Source organism: Anser anser (assembly GCF_964211835.1).
Source record: "Anser anser genome assembly, chromosome: 2".
Lineage (NCBI taxonomy): Eukaryota > Metazoa > Chordata > Aves > Anseriformes > Anatidae > Anser > Anser anser.
In genome coordinates, this window is record NC_139721.1 from 124,743,023 (window position 1) to 124,762,343 (window position 19,321).

A 19,321-nucleotide genomic window follows, 5' to 3' on the forward strand; every position below is an offset into this window, starting at 1 on the left:
TAAATCCCTCGGGCTTCCGCAGAGGACGAAAAGGCCTCGGAAAGAAGGCAAACCTCCTCATTTCAACAACTGTTAGCGCCCCTTGTTTGTGAGGAGCGGGCGGCGACAGAGCTGCGCGGCAGCCCGGGACGAGGCCAGACCCGTTCCGGTCTGGACCCGTCCCGGCCAGACCCGCCCCTCCTTCCTTCCCTCCCTCCTCCTGCAGCGCCCCTTGGCCGCCGCCCCCCGGTCCCCGGGGCACCCCCGGACCCCCGGGGCACCCCAGGGCCCGGCGGGGCACATGGAGCAGGCGCTGCGGGCTGTGGGCGGCCGCGGCCTCACGGCGCAGCGGGCGCCTGCGCTCATGGAGCCGGGGGGCGGTGGTTGAAGGGGGAGGCGGCGCCATCGCGCGTCCCCGCGGGCGGGCAGCGAGCCCGAGCCCTTCCCCTTCCCTTCCTTCCCTTCCCCTTCCCTTCCCCGGGCCGTCTCCCACCGCCTCCCCCTGCCCCGCGTCCCTCGCAGGGCGCCGGGCCGGCGCGGGGGGCTGCGAGCCGCGCAGGGAGGGAGGGAAGGAGGGGAGGGAGGCGGGGGAGGGAGCGGGGAAAGACAGAGAGAGGCTGAGCCAGCTCTTCATGCCACTGCAGGCAGCAGCAGCAGCAGGTAAAACCAGCCCCGGGGCGTCTGCTCCCCTTCACCCGCTTGCCCCCCTCTCCCCCGCAAGCAAAGCGCCGGCCCCCGCCGAGGCCTCTCCCGGGTTGCCGGTGCCGGCGGCCGGCGGCGGGCAGCAGCGGGGCCGGTGAGGCCTTGGCGCGGCGGGGCTGCCGCTGCTCCGCTCCGCTCGGCCCGGCCCGGCTCGGCTCGGCCCGGCCCGGCTGCTGCTGCCCCCGGAGCGCCCAGGGCAGGTGCCGCCCGGCAGGGACCTCCGGAGGCACAGCCTCGTTTCGGGGAGGTGGAAGCAGGGAGGGAGGAGGAGGAGGAGGAGGAGGCAGAGTGGTCACAAGGCTTTCCCCTCCGGATTTTTTTTTTTTTTTTTTAACTGGTGGTGGTGATGCTGGTGGCTGAGGAGGGGAGCTGAGGGGTGAGTGAGTTCTCTTCGTCCAGGCCTTGAGAAAGAGTTTGGAGAAGAAGGCAGGTTTCCCTCCGCTTTCCTGCCTCCAGAGGCTCTTCCTCCTTGTTCCCACCTACCTGCCCCCGCCTGTGTTAACTGACCAGCGCACTGCCTTCAGAGTGGCAGCTTCAGATCGAGTTTAGCTGTCACGTTTCAGATCTAGTTTTAACTGTCACGTTTCTTTTTCTTTAGGACACAGCAGTTCAGGTGGGGTAGTAAGTGTGGATCCCAGTGCAAGTGCTGCAGTTAGCCCATTTTAACTCTTTGGGAGTTTTATACTCTCACATGGCTGTACTGTACCCGTCCGTAGTGTAGTTGAGGTACATGTGGTGCTAAGCATCCTGGAGTCTGCTTTTAAGGATCAGTTTTAAGGAATGTCCCGTCATGTTGACATAACTTTGATTTAGTGGTATATATAATTTTAAGTACTTAACAAACAACAGACATGTTAGTTAATACGTGAAAGATCCATGTTCCAAAATGTACTGGATTGGAATGTACTGGAATCAGGACTCAAGAATACTCTTCTAGTTCTGCCATACAGCTACACAGCATCCGTTCACCACTTTACTGTCAGTAATCCTGCTAACCCGCCTTTACGAAGTACTCTGAAGCTTGGTTAAAAAGCACTACATAAGACAATTATTTTTCATAGCAGTGAAACTTCACTGAAGTTGTGATTTGTCGGTTCTGTTTGCCGCACTCTAATTCAGCTACTTGCTGATAATGTCCTTGTGAAAATTAAGCCTACCAAAATGTATCCCAAATAAATGTGGGCTGTTCGTTGGCATTGAAAATATTAAAAAAAAAAAAAAGTAATAGTTAAATTAATGCTAGATCCCACCTCTCTCTTAATCATCATCCGCTGTTAGCTTTGTAGCTTGCCAATTCAAACACCACAAGGCCTAGAACTGGGCAATAAGATCAGCGTATTGTTTATGGGCAATAATGATTTTTCACTGTTGAAGCCAGTCCCTGTTTTGTAAAAATTGTCTGACTTAAATGTCATTGTGAATAACTAATTGTCAAACTTTTTTATTGAAATGTGTGGCCCACGCATGTCACACGTATGTATAATGGTAGCAATCACTGGACTTGTTACTCTTCATACTATCAGGTTAAAAGAGAATTAAACACAGCCTGCCCCAAAGGAATAGTTGAGTTTTTAAACTCTTTGTAGACTTTCATACTTGAAATTGGTAATTTCTTTTGGGCCAACAACGGGAACTGATCCTTGTGTGATTCATGCACCTACATGGTGAAGTTCAGCTTATGACAAAGTATGAGAGCATGAGCAATTCCTCTCTACATATAAGTATATACTGGAAAGAAGGTGCCTCCCCCCCCCCCCCCCCCCGACTTTATGGTGGCACCATAATTTGTAGAAATTGTAGGTATGGTCAGCTCCTATGAAAACTGAACATACTAAGAGCATCCTTTTGTTAGTGACGTGAAGATCAAGGCTGTTCTCCAGCTTTGTGCATAGGAAGTGTGATGAAGTAGGGGCTTGTAATGGTAGCATTCAGGGATTAATTAAACTGGTGGGATTCTTGTGTGTTTCACTCCATTTCACCTGAGAAAAGCACAAGCTTGGTTTTATACAAGTAGTTTGCAGTTTATGCTGCAGTGTTAGCAAAGCTCACTTGTCATGCGAAAATGGTTCTTATATCTTTATCTTTTCTTAAATACTGTGGCACCTGCAAGAGTGGCACTTACCTTTCAGCAGTATAAATGAAAACATTCCTCTCACATTTCTCCTTCTTTGTGTTATAGCACTGGGTTTACTCGAACATTGTTCTTTTCTCTTTGCTTTGCTTTCAATAGCACTTGCGTCTTTTGGACTTTGCTACCTCAAATTAATGTGCAAGAAAAGTGGGATTTGGGGGAAATGTGTTACACGTACTCTGCCTGCCTATGGTTTACGCAAATATAGAAATCTTTGCTGTCTCTGGGTTATTGTTGCTATTATAAATTCATTTTTAATCCGGACAGGCTATATGCAAAGAACTGCTTTGCACTTCGCCATGAAAGGAATTCTGTTGCTAAAGTCTTTTTAAAAAGTTTACTCTGTGCTCTGTCCTTAGGAGTTTTTATCTTAAACTGTTAGGTATGCTGCTGTAATTGGCAACAGCTGTTGCTGAGAATTGTGGAGGATAGACAGTTTCGGAGATAATCAGCTCCTAGTCCATTTGAGGCTTTGTTGATTAGCACGTGTAAGAGAATTTTGGATTAGGAGCCAGTGATGAGTGCAAATGTGGTATGGTATGTAAACTGCTTGGCTTAGCCTCTACGCTGCTCTCTAGTAAATAAGCTATAAGTTGTGTGTGTTCTTCTAAGCCCAGTAACGTGCCCAAAGCAGGCCACTCTGTAGCCCATAAAAGCACAGATATTTGGCTGAGTTGTGCACTGTGAGGAAGAGGGTTGTGAAACACGATAGGATTTGTTGGATATATCAGTGAGGCTTAAACTCAGTTTTTTGACCCCCAAAAGAATGGGTATAGTTGTAGCCATTTCCAGTTTGGGGGAAAGCTGCTACGGTATTCTGTGTTTTGCTTGACAACGTTTTTATTAGTTAACCAGGTGTCAGTGTGTGTGTGTGTGTTTGTTTCTGATATTGCAGCGTGGCCAGGTACTTTATAAAATGAATTTGAAAATGATGCAGAATTTGAAGTCCCTGTTATGTTGGATAGCATTATAATGGGATAAATCTTACTATTTTTATTGATGTTGAATAGAAAAAAGGATGATTTGAATCTTATGGGAAATCTGTGTGTGACAGTTGAGGAGAAATAGTTGACTGTATTTACACGCTGAGAGCTGGAATAAGAAGCGAGAGCCACGTTAGAGCAGTTCTTCAAACTGCGTCCAGACCTTGGAGGTGAACACACTGCATTTAGCAATCCATGTGGGTAAAGGTTGATGGATTACTAAACAGAATAGAAATAGGTATTTTGCTTCTGTTAAAGCTAGATGTGAGTTTGTCAAAGGATTGAAGTCATAAGATGACCTGAAATCTAGTTGGAAATAGTTTGAAAATAATAGGAGGAATCATATGTTAAAAATCAGTGCAGTGCAAAGAGGCAGTATCCCGATATCCTGTGCTGTAGTTAAAAAAAAATTTGCTTCTGTGCTATTAAAGTTGAGGGGCTTTTTGTTCTGTTAATGGGTCGGCAAATCTTTATTTTAGGTCTATTAAAGAACATTAGTACCACACTACTAATTAATCTAGTTATGCGAAAAGTTGATGCATTTGAATTGCGTGTAGTACCGTACCGTGTCCTGTAGTGCTGCGTTGGAGCGGGCATCAAATCTGTCTTCATATGTGAACGTTTCACCTTAAATGTTTCAGCATCAGTTTTAGTCTGAGTGAGTTTTTCTCGCCGAACTTACAGTTGGCTAAGCTGTTTTTAAAAGTGTATCAAGATACTGAGAATCTACCATTTACTTCTCTGGATGACTTGTTTCAGTGATTCATCTTTTCCACTATTTAAAAATAAGGCATGCAATTATTGTTTGAATACATTTGAATGCATCTGTCTTTCACTGGTTCTTGTTATCTTGTCTGAATTCTCTATCGTGTCAGGCTGCCTTAAAAAACTTGATTTGTCCCTTTGGCACAGTGTTTTCATTCCTCTGTATGGTGGCAGCCCCTAGCATTTAAAGACAGATCTAGATTTAAAAATACCTAGTTTTTAAAGAGGATCAACAGATCACAGATTACTGGGCTGACCTGACTGCTCCAGGGCTCTGGGATAAGTTTAACAAGTGTGCTGATTTGAAATGTTTGTCTCGCAATGTTTTTTAACATCTGATCTGGAACATCTGTTTAACAAATGAGTTGGAAAGAAAATCAATATAATGTGATACAATTATACCATTTTGAATCTTTCCAGCTATAGAAGGAAAGTATTTATTGGCTATTTTTGATCGTTCTGCATGATTTTTAACACTTCTGCCACCTCTGTCTAGTCATGGGCCTATGCTGTTGTTGAGGGTGTTCGTTCCTAACGTTGTCGGCTGTGTCGTACAGGGATGTTTTACGTCTCTCAGTTTTTACACTTCATAAATCTAATTTATGTTGATGGTGATCCAGCCTCCCCTTTTCTGTATTGTTCATCTTGCTTTATTTCCCTTATGCTTGCTTCTTTTTTTTTTTTTTTCAGAAACAGCAGCATTTGAACAACTAGTATGAGTTTTAGCCAAAATTGGCCTTTTTGTTAGCTGTAAAACTGATCATAGATAAAAACCATCTTAAGGATGGCTTCGGTTTTCACGCTTTTCTAAGATTTTTCCTCCCAGTCAATTTTGTTCCTAACTTTTGTTTTCAGCTTCAGAAATCTTGAAACCTCAGGACTACAAGCGTGTACGTGCATGAGATGTTTGTTTAGGGAGGTTTCAGTGATTTCTGTCTGTCTGTGTAATCAGATCGCTATCAGTGGTTCTTAGACTATTCACAGTTCCCAGTCCAGCGATTTATTCATTTTAGCCATTATCATGGGATGTGTGATAACTTCCCTGTGCTGGTTACAGTGAGTAGTGTTACAAAACTGTTGCTAAGAGGTTTTAAAAACTGATGTTTTGCCTGCTGGCTACTTAAGATCCTGGGATATTTGGTTTCATTATTGAAGACTTGAGTTTGACATCCTTCTTCTTTCACATTACAGATAGGTGCTAAGGGGAAAACACCTCCTGCTCTGTCCTTTGAGCCGAGGGTCTGTAACAGACCCTGCTTGCATCACCTGCTGAGCTGTCGTATTTAACCCTTAGACCCACACGTAGTCTGTACACCTTGGTAGGAATTACCAGGCAATGAATGTCTGAACTATGTTTCTTGAGACCTAGATTGTGCGTGCTTGATAGTAAGTGCTATTTTTGTTTAATCTCTAGCTTTTCAACAACCGGACTTCTGGCTTTTCTTTGTGTTGGGAAGGAGTACAGATGTCTGATGTGTATTGAGATTGGAATTGAATTTCAAGGTGTGGAACTTGTTAAAAGTTTTAAAGAATCTTTCTAGAACTGTAGAGGTATGGTTTTGGCATTTAGACTTTGCTCTGATGTTAGTGTAATAACTTGGGTAAGGTGAATTGTCAGCTGGGCCATTGTTTTTATCACTGCCAACAGCGGGTTCTTTAAAAGAAGTTAGGAGAAAATCCCAATTGTGGAATAATCCCCACACCAAGGAGCTCCTCAAATTCGTGTCACTTTGTGATGGTTTATGGTGCTCATCTTGAGTTTTCTTCCACGTGGTGTTTTCTAGGTGAGTGTTTTCTTTATCCATGGAAATATGTAATCTTTTTACAAGTTTTACAATGCTGTATTTATAATCTAGCTTCTCACTGTCATGCTCTTCACTTGTTTGAACTGAGAAGAGTAACTTGAAGCTCAGCAGTTATTTGAGCAGCGCTGATGATTTTCTTATCTATTGTGCTTTAGATGCATCAGCAACAAACTTAATTAGCCAACACGCTGCCTGTTTACTTACATTTTTTTAACTTTGTCAGTCTCATACACTGCTGATGAATATGAATTTATTCTGGGTCCTGAAATTGTCCATTAGCACTGGTGGAGGTGACCAGTGGCTCCTGCATCCCATATGATGTGGATAGATGCACTCTTTTTCCAACTTTTTCTTTTTTTCCTCCTGCCATTGTTTATAGGAAGGCAAAATCCATATCTGGTTGATGGGCTGTCTGCATTTTACTGCTTGGACCGTGGTTTGTTGCAGAGGTGAGAACTGTTGCTCTGTTTTCTGATTTTTCTGCAACAGATTCTCTTTCAAAATTGTGATGATTTTTCTTTCTTCTTACATCTGTGCTTTAAAAGGGGTTCTCAGTGTTCCCACTGTCCCTTTCAGATGCAAGTTTAGCCGCTTTTAAAAGTAAAGACTTTAAAGACTTATGGTATATTTCACGTTTATTTCACAGTCATTTTCATATCAGCATCCTTGCTGCACTGTAAATGTGAACAAGAGGATCCAATGTCTAGGTGGTACTTTGATTTCTTGTACCTTCTTGACTCAACTTTATCTAGAGTATTCATGTTTAACATGTAGTAGTTTGGCAGAGCCTTTCATCTATAGAAGAAATGACACTAATCATTGTCAGTGAGAGGGGAGCGACTTTCTCAAGGCCAAAAAGCACCTCAAAGGGGAAGCTCCAGTTAGAACACAGATTTTAGGATATCCTATCACAGACGGTTCAGGAGGAAGCTGCAAAGTATTTAATAAATCACATAATTTAAGTGAGTTTGCCAAATCGTGGAAATAAAAAGATGACTTAAATAGTAAAGACATATTAAATACTGGGCTATGTAAAAGACATTCAAGAAGTACAGTGAAAGACTAGATATAAGGAGAGTAGTACTGATAACTACAGGAAGAATACAAGCAAATCTTTAGTAATATACTTCTCTGAATTTAAATCCACTGGGTTATTTGATAATTGTGCTGGGGGATAATGGAGTTATTAGTTTCTGTAGTGAGAAGGGTGGCTTTCAGCTGATACTGATGTTTGTTCTGCGTGTCCTGCTTACTGTAAAACTTTGCTGTACTTTCCGAACAGTGGCTTGGAAATGTGCAGCATATACAGCTGGTATTTCATTTGGAACCGTATATATATATATATATATAAAAAAAAAAAAAAAAAGGAGAGCTTTGCTTGACTTTCAGTTATTCATGAGTCCGCAGCAGTGCTTCCTCTTTTAGGCCTGACTCATTTTTAATGTACATCATTTGCACATATGCCTATGGCACCAATAAAAACACACAATTTGGAGAAAAGTTAATAAATCCAAATACTCTTATCCATGCAATTCTTTACATATATATGTGTGTATGTTTGTGTATTTTTTGTAGACTGATGGACAAAGCTGGTGCTGCTTGTGATGATGCCTTTCAATGTTCATTGTACAGCGCACTCTGTGTGTGTAATGCAGTAGGCCGTCTAGAATAACAGACCAAAGATTTGATCATCTTTGGTTTTAATTGCAGATTGATGAAAATGTGCAGCAGATAATATTTAAAAGATTCTTTCCTTTTGAAGTTTGCACATATTGGGACTCCTGTAAATTTCATTTCCGTAGCTGTTTGAGAGAACCGAGGGTGAGGGTGTGTAGAGGAAAGGGCAACAAGCAGGCAGCAAGCAGGAAGCTGGTGACTTCCTGTATGCAGGGGAAACTTCTGTCCAAATCAGTGGAAAAGGTTCTTCTGAACACATCAGTGTTTATTTTGCACAAAACGAACAAACAAACGAAAAGCATTTTAGACTGCCAGAGTATGTGCATTATTGTTAGGACTTGTTGAATTTTTTTCAAATGTGCTTTTCAAATAAGGCAGCCGGCTACAAGAAATGAGAACGTTTTATAATTGAGGGTAAACATCACCTTTTTGTTTGTGAACTGACTTCACAATTTCCTGTGAAATGACCCCTCAAATTTTATGTTGGCTCTTTGTTTATTAAGATTTAAATAAGTTTATTTTGGACAGTTCTGCTTTGAAATTAAGAATTCTTTTCTATCTAGCATTTCTGAAAAATACAGCAAACCGAATTACCATTTTCGTGTAAAGTAGTATAAATATTTTACTCTTGCAACTTAAGTGTCCTTTTATTCCACAAGACTCCCTTCTGTAGTCAGGATGGATTTCACCTAGTGCTGCTTTACTTTTTGGATTTGTGCAGTGCTTCCAACTGTTAATACACTGTCCATGATTTGCAGACTGCTTGGTTCAGGTGCAGGATGACAGTTGGGGCTTGACTGCAGGTCAGGGAATGGGAAAGAGGCTTAAGGGTCAGATGAAATGAGACGTGTATGGGGCAGGCTACGCCTTTTCCATTTCCAGCTGCTGGCCAGTCATTTGTGTGTTGTACTATAAATGTAGCTTTTTTGGAACTGTGTGTGGACCCAAGCAGTTTGCTGGTTGCTTTTGTCTCTTGCCTTTGATCAGTGATGGTTGTTGATTTGACACACCTATAGGATAAAATGTCAAACTTCTGTTTGCAGAGAAAGAAAAACTGTTTTGTGCCCAGTACTGACTTCTGTCTGAGTTTTGTCTTGAGCCTTAAGCATGTTATCAGGGTGAAGTGAGGGGCGTTCTGTATCTGAGAAGAAATGAAAACGTATATTGCAGAGGTAGGTGTCAATATTACTTTTTAATAACCATATCTGATGATGACATCAGGTATATACTTGATACAGGCATGCTGCCTTTACCCACAAATGCAGAATCCATTTATCTGGGGGTTCAGTGCTTATGAAACCAAGCGGGGAAGAGTCAGGACCAGTAGCAGCTGTTACCGCTGGACATAGCTCCACTTTGACATTTTGCACAACTGAGGTGGGTTGGGGTACGTACACAGAAAGAGCAACTGGCACTATCAGCTGTTGGAAATCCTGCTGGGGTGCTGTGTTACTTGCATAGCCCTCCTGTGCATTCTGCAGTGTCAGTGATTGCAGAAAGTACTGTTTTGCATCTAGTATGTTCCCTTTTTTTCCCCTCATCTTCAGGGAGTTTAGAGGAAGCGTCAAAGTTTTTGTATATTAGAAGAAGGCTGTGTGACTTTGCCTATAAGTCAGCGTTCAAAACTGCCATATGCTGGGAATTAGAGCACACTGTCGCTTTCTCATAGCTGTTGGGTGAGACTAGGTTTTCACGTTAGTTTACAGGAATAGCATATGATCAGTCATTGTTATAATTTCCACTGTGAGTAATTTTATCTGAGGGCAAATGTAGGCTGGGTGAACATCATTTTACACCATGTAACAACTTACCCAGTTTGGGATAAAAGTTTGTTGATAAGACTCGTTATAATTTTCGTAGGTTGACTGGAGCGCTTCATTCTCTAGAGGTGCTGTTACTTATTGCTTAGTCCAAGAGCATCCTAACACAGGTAGTCTTTCGCTAGTATTTCTACACAGTGTTTCCATTAAGACTCGGGATAATCTTCTCACAAATTCTGTTAAGCTCGGAAGATTCAGACTTGCACAATCCCCTTCCAGAAGTAATGGATCAATCTAGCACAAACCGCATAAACTGGAGAAAGAAGAATGGAAGGGTAGGAAGGGGGTGCCTAGGGCTCTTAAACCTGTGGGTTTAAGAGGAAAGCCTTCAACATAAAGCTCATAAACAGGGACTGAATAGCATTGTAAGCATCTTTCTAACTTTTTTTTGCCTTTTCACGTGAAGCATTTCTTTCAGATCCCTCTCACCTGTTTCTCTGCAGTCTCACTGCACTAATGCTAGCAGCCGTTGACTTTCCTGACAGTACAAGAACCTAGCATACTTGTAAGATTCCACCTTCTGAAAAACAAAGAAAATCAAACCCAACAAAACAGACAGCATGTCATGAATACTTGCTGGCCATTATTATTTTCTCTTTTATTTATTACAGTGTCTCTTAGCACTTTTTGATTTTTTGTGGGTATCAAGATCCTCTGCTTTTGTGTTTGCAAGTGATGAGTAGGTCCAACTGCAACAGAAGTAATGGTAAGGTAGTGTTGTGGGTTAACCACAGTAGGCAGCTAAGCACCACACAGCTGCTTACAAGAAAGGAAATGTGGGCAAGGAAGAACAAATATACTGCCAGTAAAGGTACAGTCTTAGATACTGAGGCAGATTGTATTGAATAACTGCATTTTGGGGAATAATGGAAGAAATAGACTTTTAACTGAGGTCTTCCTGGACTACTGTAAGATGCTATGCGATGATAAAGATGTGAACAAAAAGAATAATGTAAAATGGCTGATGAGAGGCATGATCAGTAAAGATGGCATGCAGTTATTGAAGACTTTGGCAACCAGTAAGATGAGTATTTTCGTGGTTGCACACTGCATGGATTCATTGGGAGGTAAGCTGGATTGTAGGGGTGGGTGGGGAAAATGATAATTTTAGGTGTGTAGGCAGGTTGAATCTTACCAATATAATTCTTGTTTAAAAGCATGAACAAGGCTTCAGATGAGATCTGAATATATTTGACGATGAAGAGGAGTTGAGGAAGATCACCTCCTCGTTTTGAACCTGTGATGAAAATGGTGCCAAGGTGTATGTGATACTGAGAGAGGATATAGCAGTCAAGGATTTCTCATTTTTCTCAAATGTTCAGTTTGCACAAGAAAGAAAAATCTCTTCAGTAGTACGTAATCTTAAGTTGACATTGTTTCTGATGTTCTTTTCACTGTCTGTGCTTTCCCTTCTTAAAAAAAGGACTCGCGTTTCAAGCAATGCTCTGGATTGCTAGTGTTATATTTCCACTCATGCTTCTCAGTCAGACAACTTCTATAATTATTTTTTAGATTAACTTCAGAGTAAATGAAGGTTGGGTAGCAGTTTCATTTTTTCAACATGAAAGAATCTAGTTTTCAAAGTCCTGAGCTAGTTTGCAATGATTTCATCATTGAAAAGTATCGGGAACTGACAGCAGTAAATTAACTGCCAGTTGACTTGAGACTAATTCCTGTCTGCAGTTAAGAATTTTGCTTGGTGAAATGTTACGGTTATGCCAATTTTATTGTTGTTCATTTTGCTTAGCTTTAAAGAATCCAAAACAAGTGTCAAAGCCAGAAATCTGTTCTAGCAGCCAGTAATGGGTTTCTAATGATTCAGTGCTGTGTCTGTTTGCAGCATCTACTGGGGTTACTGTGGCTTTCTGTGTAGTCCCTTTTGATATGCTAACCTCTTACTTGTAACTCTTGAGCTGCATTTTTGCACCTTCCCTGTCTTGACAGAATGTTTCAAAATATTTTTACTTCTATTTGATATTTGCCTTTTCTGAGGCTGAAGCTATGTTTTGCTGTCAATTCCGCTCAAAACCTGTGCTGCCATTATGGTATATTGACTTGAACACACAAGTAAAGGGTGGCAGACAGTGACATGGAATTGAAATGCAAGCAGACCTTCTAATCACATGTACATGTAAACAAATGGAAAAATGTTTAATGATGTCTGCCATCTTGCATAGGTAAAAGACACAGGGAGAAGATCTCTCCACCCTGGACATTTGCTTTGATCCCCTCCTGTCAGAGCTCAAGCCTTGCCATCCAGCCTCTTTGTCTTTCTGAAGCGGACTGTCTTACAGGCAGAGCTCAAAGTTCAACACCTTGGTGTAAACTCTGTCATCTCTGACACGTGGTCATGGACTTCACAGGATGATGCAGGGGTATTTTTGCATCCGTGAGCATATATGTTACAGTAGTGTTCGAAGGACTGGTAATTTTATTAATACTATGAGGAAAACAAACAAACAAAAACCAAACCTTACCCAAACTCCATCTATCCTCAGCCAGCCTGGTCTCTGGAGGAGAATTTCACTGTGGCCTCACTAAGAAAAGGTATCTGGCATCAGGTCTGGAATAGCTGCCCCTTGTTAGCAACTCAGTTGCACCTTGGTGGTGCAATGGCAGAGATCCATCTTCTCAGGGTCTAGAGGGAATGACTGTGGTGAGGTGAGATTAAAGCTATGCTTTAATTTTTATGCCCAATTAAACTTTCATTTGAAATGTCATTGTGCAATAACAGGGTGGGCTGGGGGAGTGACTGGTGACCACAGGGGGTTTCTCAATCTCTGCTGCCTTATAAACCTTGTCATGTTGCACCAAGTGACATTCGACAGGCAGTATAAAAAGGAAATGTCTCTCACCAAAAGTAAGCAAATAAAACCCAACGCTGTACTAAACGTTGAATGGCTATATCTGAATGGTTAGAGTCTGCTGACTGGGTGCAATGGAAGTCTGAGGTAATCACCTCTGCATTTCTTAAAACATTTTTTTTGTTTTGTTTTGCTGGATGTCCTTTCATCATGTACAACTCTTAAGTTGAATTCTCTTTTCTTCTCTGATTTTTCTTCTTACACATCTGATCCTCACAATTTTTTGTGTTCTCTAAGGCTTGTTAGAAGCCAAGTGGTAATGATTTTTTTAACTAAGAAAGACAAGGAAGACCTACTTGGTCCTTAGTTGAAAAGTTTGTGCACGGTATCACATATCTTTGAGCCTTCAGCAGTTGTGGATGATGACATATGCTTGTGTCACCAAGTCTGTCTTGGTTCTGACATTCGTGAAATGAGGTCTTGAAGTACCACCCATTCCCTTAATTCTGTAATGAACAAAAAAGCGAGGTAATTTTTTTAAATTTACATCTCTTCATCCCTTTCATTATGCTATGGGAGGTACAGGGAGATTGTTGGTGTCTAGTCAATGTAAAAGGTGCTGTGAATATGCATAAAGTATTCTGGAATTTTGATTGGATGCATAAGCCTTTAATATGCACATAGTATTTTAAACAAAGTATGTCTTTGCTTTCAATGGATCTTGATCCTAAGAGTGTATCCAGAGCATTCTGACCAGAAAACAGTTGCCATTCCTGGAACGATATCAGAATGTGCAAAAATAGGAGGGGGGAAAAAGTGAGAATAACTATTCTGTGATAACTTACCAGAGGGGCTTTCTTCTCCACACTTGTAGTGCTGACTTAGTCTGCCTAACATGAGAAATATCTGATGGACTGCATTTTCGAAAGGCCATTTGGTCAGCATTGCTAGCCTCAGTGACTGATTTGTGCGTAAAGACAATGTTATGGCAGATGGGCTTTTATTAGAGCAAGTGAAGTTGTTCATTCTCAGAGTCAGACCACGAGAGCACAACAAAGTTTTGAAATATGCAGGAGTAAAAGTAAATTAGACTCAGATTTATTAAGAACTTCTACTCTTTAGTTTTATTTCTTTAGCTCACTCACTTGATGTGGTTTACAGTCAGTGAACTGAGGATTTTTGTTCTAGGATTCTAGTCCAGCATCTGGAATAAAGGAGGACAAATGGCTAACCAGGGTTATTGAGTGGTGACCCGGTCTAATAAGTGAATATACAACCTTGGTAAACCATCAGGTAAACCAAGGTAAACCTTGGATGATGTAATCTCCATGATATCTTGTGTGCCTAGAAAATCCAACTGGAGCAGGCTTCTTCTGAAGTTGAGGATCATGTGAAATTTGTATTCATAATGCATCTCTTTTGATCCTGGAGGTAATACCTAAAAAAGTTAAAGAACATTAAGATTACACTGTCTAAGCTGATGTATTTTGTATTAGCAAAAGTACAACAGATTGGGAAGTACACTGTATAAAACTCACATGGGCATTATTCCTGCTGTTTATGTTTGACTTGGCTTCATGTTTAGATTTTGAGCTTTAACTGATTTAATTATTTAATCTATCTTCTTTTTGTAATAAGTGTTACACTCTTTGTAGAAATTTAAGGTTCAAATGAAATGAATATTTGTAATCCTAAGCACTCTGGACAGGTAGCCCATAAATACTAAGTAAAATAATGCCCTTTCTTTCTGGCCAGCATATAATTTCGTGAAATTAGTTTATTCTGAAGTATTGTATGTGTAACTGTATGATACGGAAAACAGCTCTAACAATAGTAGGGAGAATTTCTTAAGTACAGTTTATGTTTTAAAACATAGTTCATGACCTCACAGTGTATATTCTTTGGCTTTTTCTAAAATTTTAGAAGATTTCTGTTGTCGTGTGTTGCTGTTCTGAAGGCATTTGTCACTGTTAAGGAAATTAATTGATCTGATGAGCCAGAGGAAGTATCTTTTGTTTGCCCATGGTTTTGCTGTATGTCAAACAATACACTTCTGGGTGCCTGCTGCTGAGTTAGCACTTAGTTCCCAAAGTCAAATGTTGAAGTCCTAGGCTTCTGGCAGCTTAATGTTTGTTCTGGGAAACAAAATTGGTCAGTACCCGTGAAAATCAGGAGCAGCTTCTCTGTTGACTCATCTGATGGAAGAATCTGCAGCTAAACAAACTTGAACTGAACAATATAATTATAAGCAAGGTAAATTTACTGGAGGTGAGAGGTGGGAAGAAGAGGGTATGCACCCGTCAGTTAAGTTCAACTTTTGTGTCCGTTGTTCGTACCTCTGTTTCTATTCATTATTTTTTTCCTGCTGTTACTTTTCTGTATTGGTTATGATGCCTGCAGCATGCCCACATTACTTCACTTGATCTGGGTTAAAATTTTCTTTCAAATAAGGTCTTATCTAAATAGTAAGCATTGAATCTGTTTTTTAATGAGTAGCAGCAGAAAGCTTATAAATATACTGTAAAATTACACTGTAAGATACACTGTAAAGGGTTTAGTTAATGTAGGTTTTTTTTCTTCTTAAACTATTGCTTTGAATTGTTAATGAGGTAAGGATAGGCAGAATTACGTAGGCCAGTAGAGGCAATGCTGAGAATCAGGAGCTGGGAAGGATAAATAAGGATAACTTTTAAACAGAATATATGGATGTTTTTAACTACCTTTATTTTGAATTAAGACCATAAAATCATGTATGTGAATCATGTGTTAGTCTTTCAATGGATGAGTTTTAGATCCAGATCTGTGTCAAGTCTTGAAAGAAGCACTCCAATTACCATGGGAGTAATAACTATAGATACCTTGGAATTCAGCTAATGAACAAATCTGAACAATTGTTCAAATTAGATAATGGAAGAAAAAATCGGTGAAAAGTTGGTTAAAGCTTTACATTACCTATTTAATAAGTCTTGGTCCTGGAATTTAGGTGACAGTAGGAAAAATAAGATTAGTCAGGAAAACCAGGCTTATGGTTGTTTTGGACCTGGGTCATAGACATCTGCCTTGCTAAAGCAAGTGTGATTAAAAATCCCAAAAGCTTACGACATCAAAAAATTCATTGTGTGAAAAAAGCTCAAGGATTCCTTATTGTTGGCTGCGGTTCTATGTTTGGCTTTGAAGAAACTGACTTGTTTTATAGTTTTAGTCAAAGATCAACATAATCATTTGAGCCTTGACTTTCTCTTCCATGCATCTGACAGTGCCTGCGGCGTTTTCTTCTGTCAGACTTTCGTTGTTTAAGATCAACTGTTTGGCTCCCTGACACTGTAATGAGGAGTAAACAAGCCCTATTTCTTTGAGACAATTTGTAGTATGCTTCCAGTGAATTCTGAATTTAACAGTATTGGTTTAATAGTTATTAAATCATATAGCTTTAGTGAGCTTCGTTGCTCTACTTGTAGTTGCATTGGGGGAAAATGAGTATCACAGCCCCGTATGGAGGAGTATGCTTTCACACCAGATAATACCAGCTTCTGCTCTCTGCTTGCTTTAGGATACTGTCTCCTTTGTCCTCCTCATTCATTTGACAACTACTTTATAGTCACTATATTTTGGATGTCCTGCTGGGCCTATTTTTGCTGATAAGAGTGCTAGGTAGTTGCAGGTTCCCATGTACTTTGAGTTAAACATTAATAAAGAAAGGGTTGGTAGATCTCTTACTCCATACACCCATCTCTTCTCTGCTTTCACCACCCTACCAAGAATATGTGTGCTTAATTTTTTTTCTTTTGCTCAACCTTTAGCCTAGTGGTTTCCTAATTTTCCTATCCATCAACATGTGTTACCACATTTTTATTCAGAGGCATTTGTTCTTATACATGGGGCTTAAAAGTATGTGTCCATCACACATATGGTATAGGTACCCAGCAAGGTTTAGAGGACAGGATGTTGCTGAGAAGCCTAGGTTTAAATTTCACATAACGTCTGTGATTAGAGAACATTACAGTGGTGAGAATAGAGAACGTAACAGTGGGTTCCCTTAAGAGTCAACATCTAGGGGAATTGATCCTGTCTAGCAGGTATATAAACATCTGAAGCCTTCTACATCAGTGATGTTAAAAATTAGACAGGATCCTGTGTCTTCAAGAACCTTTAATGCAAAAAGTTTTGTTGTTGTTGTTGTTGTTTTTTAAGTTCTATTGGTTTCTCTTCTATGTTCTAATCAAACAAGCTTTATTTTCACTTGCTTCTCAGTAAATGATTTCGAGTCACCAAGTAATCTATTGTGCATTGATGACATTTTCAGCAGGTCTGGAAGTGAAAAGATTAAAGGAAAGTTATGTTGGCATACATTGGAGGAAATTTGCCTCTTGTATTCCAAATTGAATATGGAGTAAGTTGAAGCATTATTTCCATGATTTTTCAGTGCTTTCACAGTTGTTAATTAACGTTGAAATCTGTCGTTAACAAGTGAAATGACATTCAGATAAGAGCATAGGTTACCTGCCTGCTTAGGGCAGTTCTGGATACCCTTCACTTGGGTTTTGTTGTTAAATTTGTACAAGAAAGTAAACTATTTAAGATGAGGAAAATACGAACATTCTTCCATACCTCCCAAGATTAATATATTGGAGTGAATCTTGGGTAAATCAGCAGTGTATGTTCCTTGACTGCGGTTCTGTGAACAATTCCATGCTGACATACATTTTCCGCTCAATGATCAAAAGATAAGGTAGGAAAAAAACCTCAGATGGTTTGGAAACGCAAAATTGCTAAAACTCTTGCAGGACTGAAGAAGGGTGCCATTGCTAAGGACTGGTTTTTTTTTTTAGCTACTACCTGAGGGGCTAGAGCACTCCCATGGGTCATGGAAAACCAGATTCAATAAAGTCCTTCTTGCAACAGAGAACTGTCTTGTACCCCCTAGACTACTGCTGGAAATTTGGGGTATGATATGCTTGTCTGTCCTGTCTAATACAGTTTTCTGTTGCAGAAATGAGAAATTCGCTGAGGCTAAAAATGGAATGCAAGGAACCCACATGCTGGGTGATTATCTTGATCATCACGGGGAAGAATAAATCTCAGTGTTTCCCTGACAATGCACATTTGATACAACGTGAAGCAGAGACAAGAGTGAGAGAGCAAATGGCTGCTCTCAAGCAGTGAAGGGACTGGTTCCTCCACGTTATGTGAATCCTCAAACCACATACACCGTAGTGCAAGGGGTGCTCTTTGATTGCAAGCTGCTTTTATAGATTGAATAACAAGTATCGTGGTCATGGCCAAATGTCAATCAAACTGTAGAGTAACAAAAGCTGCGTTCCTGTGGTAATAGTAACTGTAGGAAAGTGTCATACATAGTTCATTAAACAGTTTGGTTAATAATTAACCAAAGTAAAGGAAAAATGCATCTTATATATTTAGTTGAATTAGCATTAAAATGTATTTGTATGGATATATTTTGTTAATCATCAATTACTAAAAGTAGCTCTGTATTCCCAGAAGGTTCTGTATGGGAAATAGTGAGGGTCCTGATGTAGAGGTGACACAATGAAAGGAGTTTTTATTTAGTTGGAAAAAGTTATTTTGTTGGTTTCAACTCTTGAGGGAGCCTGGAATACCTAATCTGTAATGCCCAAAGAAGAAAAAATAGCAGCTTTTTCTTCCCTTTATAGAAATCGCATGCACAGGTGCTGGTCTCTGAAGGTTTTCACCCACCTTAAATCCAACATGTGGAGTCTCTTTCCTCTTTCAGTAAAAGAACATACATCTTTTAATCTGATTCCATTAATGAGTTACTAGACTTGGCTCAATCTTTGTCATATTACAGTTAGAGAAGAGGTGAGTGCAGTACTGTTCCATCATGTAAAATACTCATTTACCTAAGTGATTTTTTTTATTTAGAGTGAAGTAAACAGTGAATGTGTACAAAATACATCAACTGAGTCTTTGTCTAAAACAACAGAATGTGAATTTTTGAATTTTCAAACTTAATTCAAAGGTGTAATTTAATACAGGCATAATGTTTTTGTTAACTCAGTAGTTAATAATAACAAAAATAATTATAAAACATTATAGAAATAACATAAATAAATAAATAAACAAAATAAAAATAACATTAATTCTGTATTCCTTCAAGTACTTTATATAGCATAGTATATTGCTGTGTAACATACTAATAAGGATTGCTATTAGTGGTCATTATCTTCTGCATATTCTGAAATCTTTACAGTCATCTTTTCCAATGTCCTTTGTGTTGAGATAGTGTTAAAAAAACAAACAAACAAAAAAACCCACTGATTTAGGTAACTTGTCTTCTGAGAGATAATATGACAGACTTTTAGGGAAATGATGCCAGTATTTAAATTTCTTCTGGTTGAATCTTTCCTGCTTGTTCTACTGTCTTGTAGTATGTTGGCAAAATTACAGTGTTTTGAATGATTCATTCTTTTTTTTTTTTTTCATGCAATGTAATACCGTAGAAAGTATTCATTGACCTTCTAATTTGTTCGAGTAACTTTTAGGACATAGCAATTTCTGTTGTGTACTTCTGTTTTTTGCAGACTAGGTGTTTCTGTCCTCTCATATTTAATGGTGATTTTTAGTGATTTTTACTTCACTAACAACCTATTTGACTGTAAATCTAATGATCTGCTTG

At 40.0% G+C, this 19,321-nt stretch overlaps 1 protein-coding gene across 5 annotated transcripts in view; it reads left to right on the forward strand.

Annotated features, from left to right (window-relative positions):
- The first annotated feature begins 353 nt into the window (after window positions 1–353).
- TBC1D5 (TBC1 domain family member 5) overlaps window positions 354–19,321 on the forward strand; it is a 320,497-nt gene continuing 301,529 nt past the window's right edge. For 3 of the 5 annotated variants that reach the window (XM_083824307.1, XM_083824305.1, XM_083824308.1), the window contains exon 1: window positions 355–639. The gene's annotated coding sequence lies outside the window, so the exon portion shown is untranslated. Of the gene's footprint in view, window positions 640–19,321 lie in introns of all 5 variants that reach the window. The other 2 variants (XM_083824309.1, XM_083824310.1) reach the window with 2 other exon arrangements.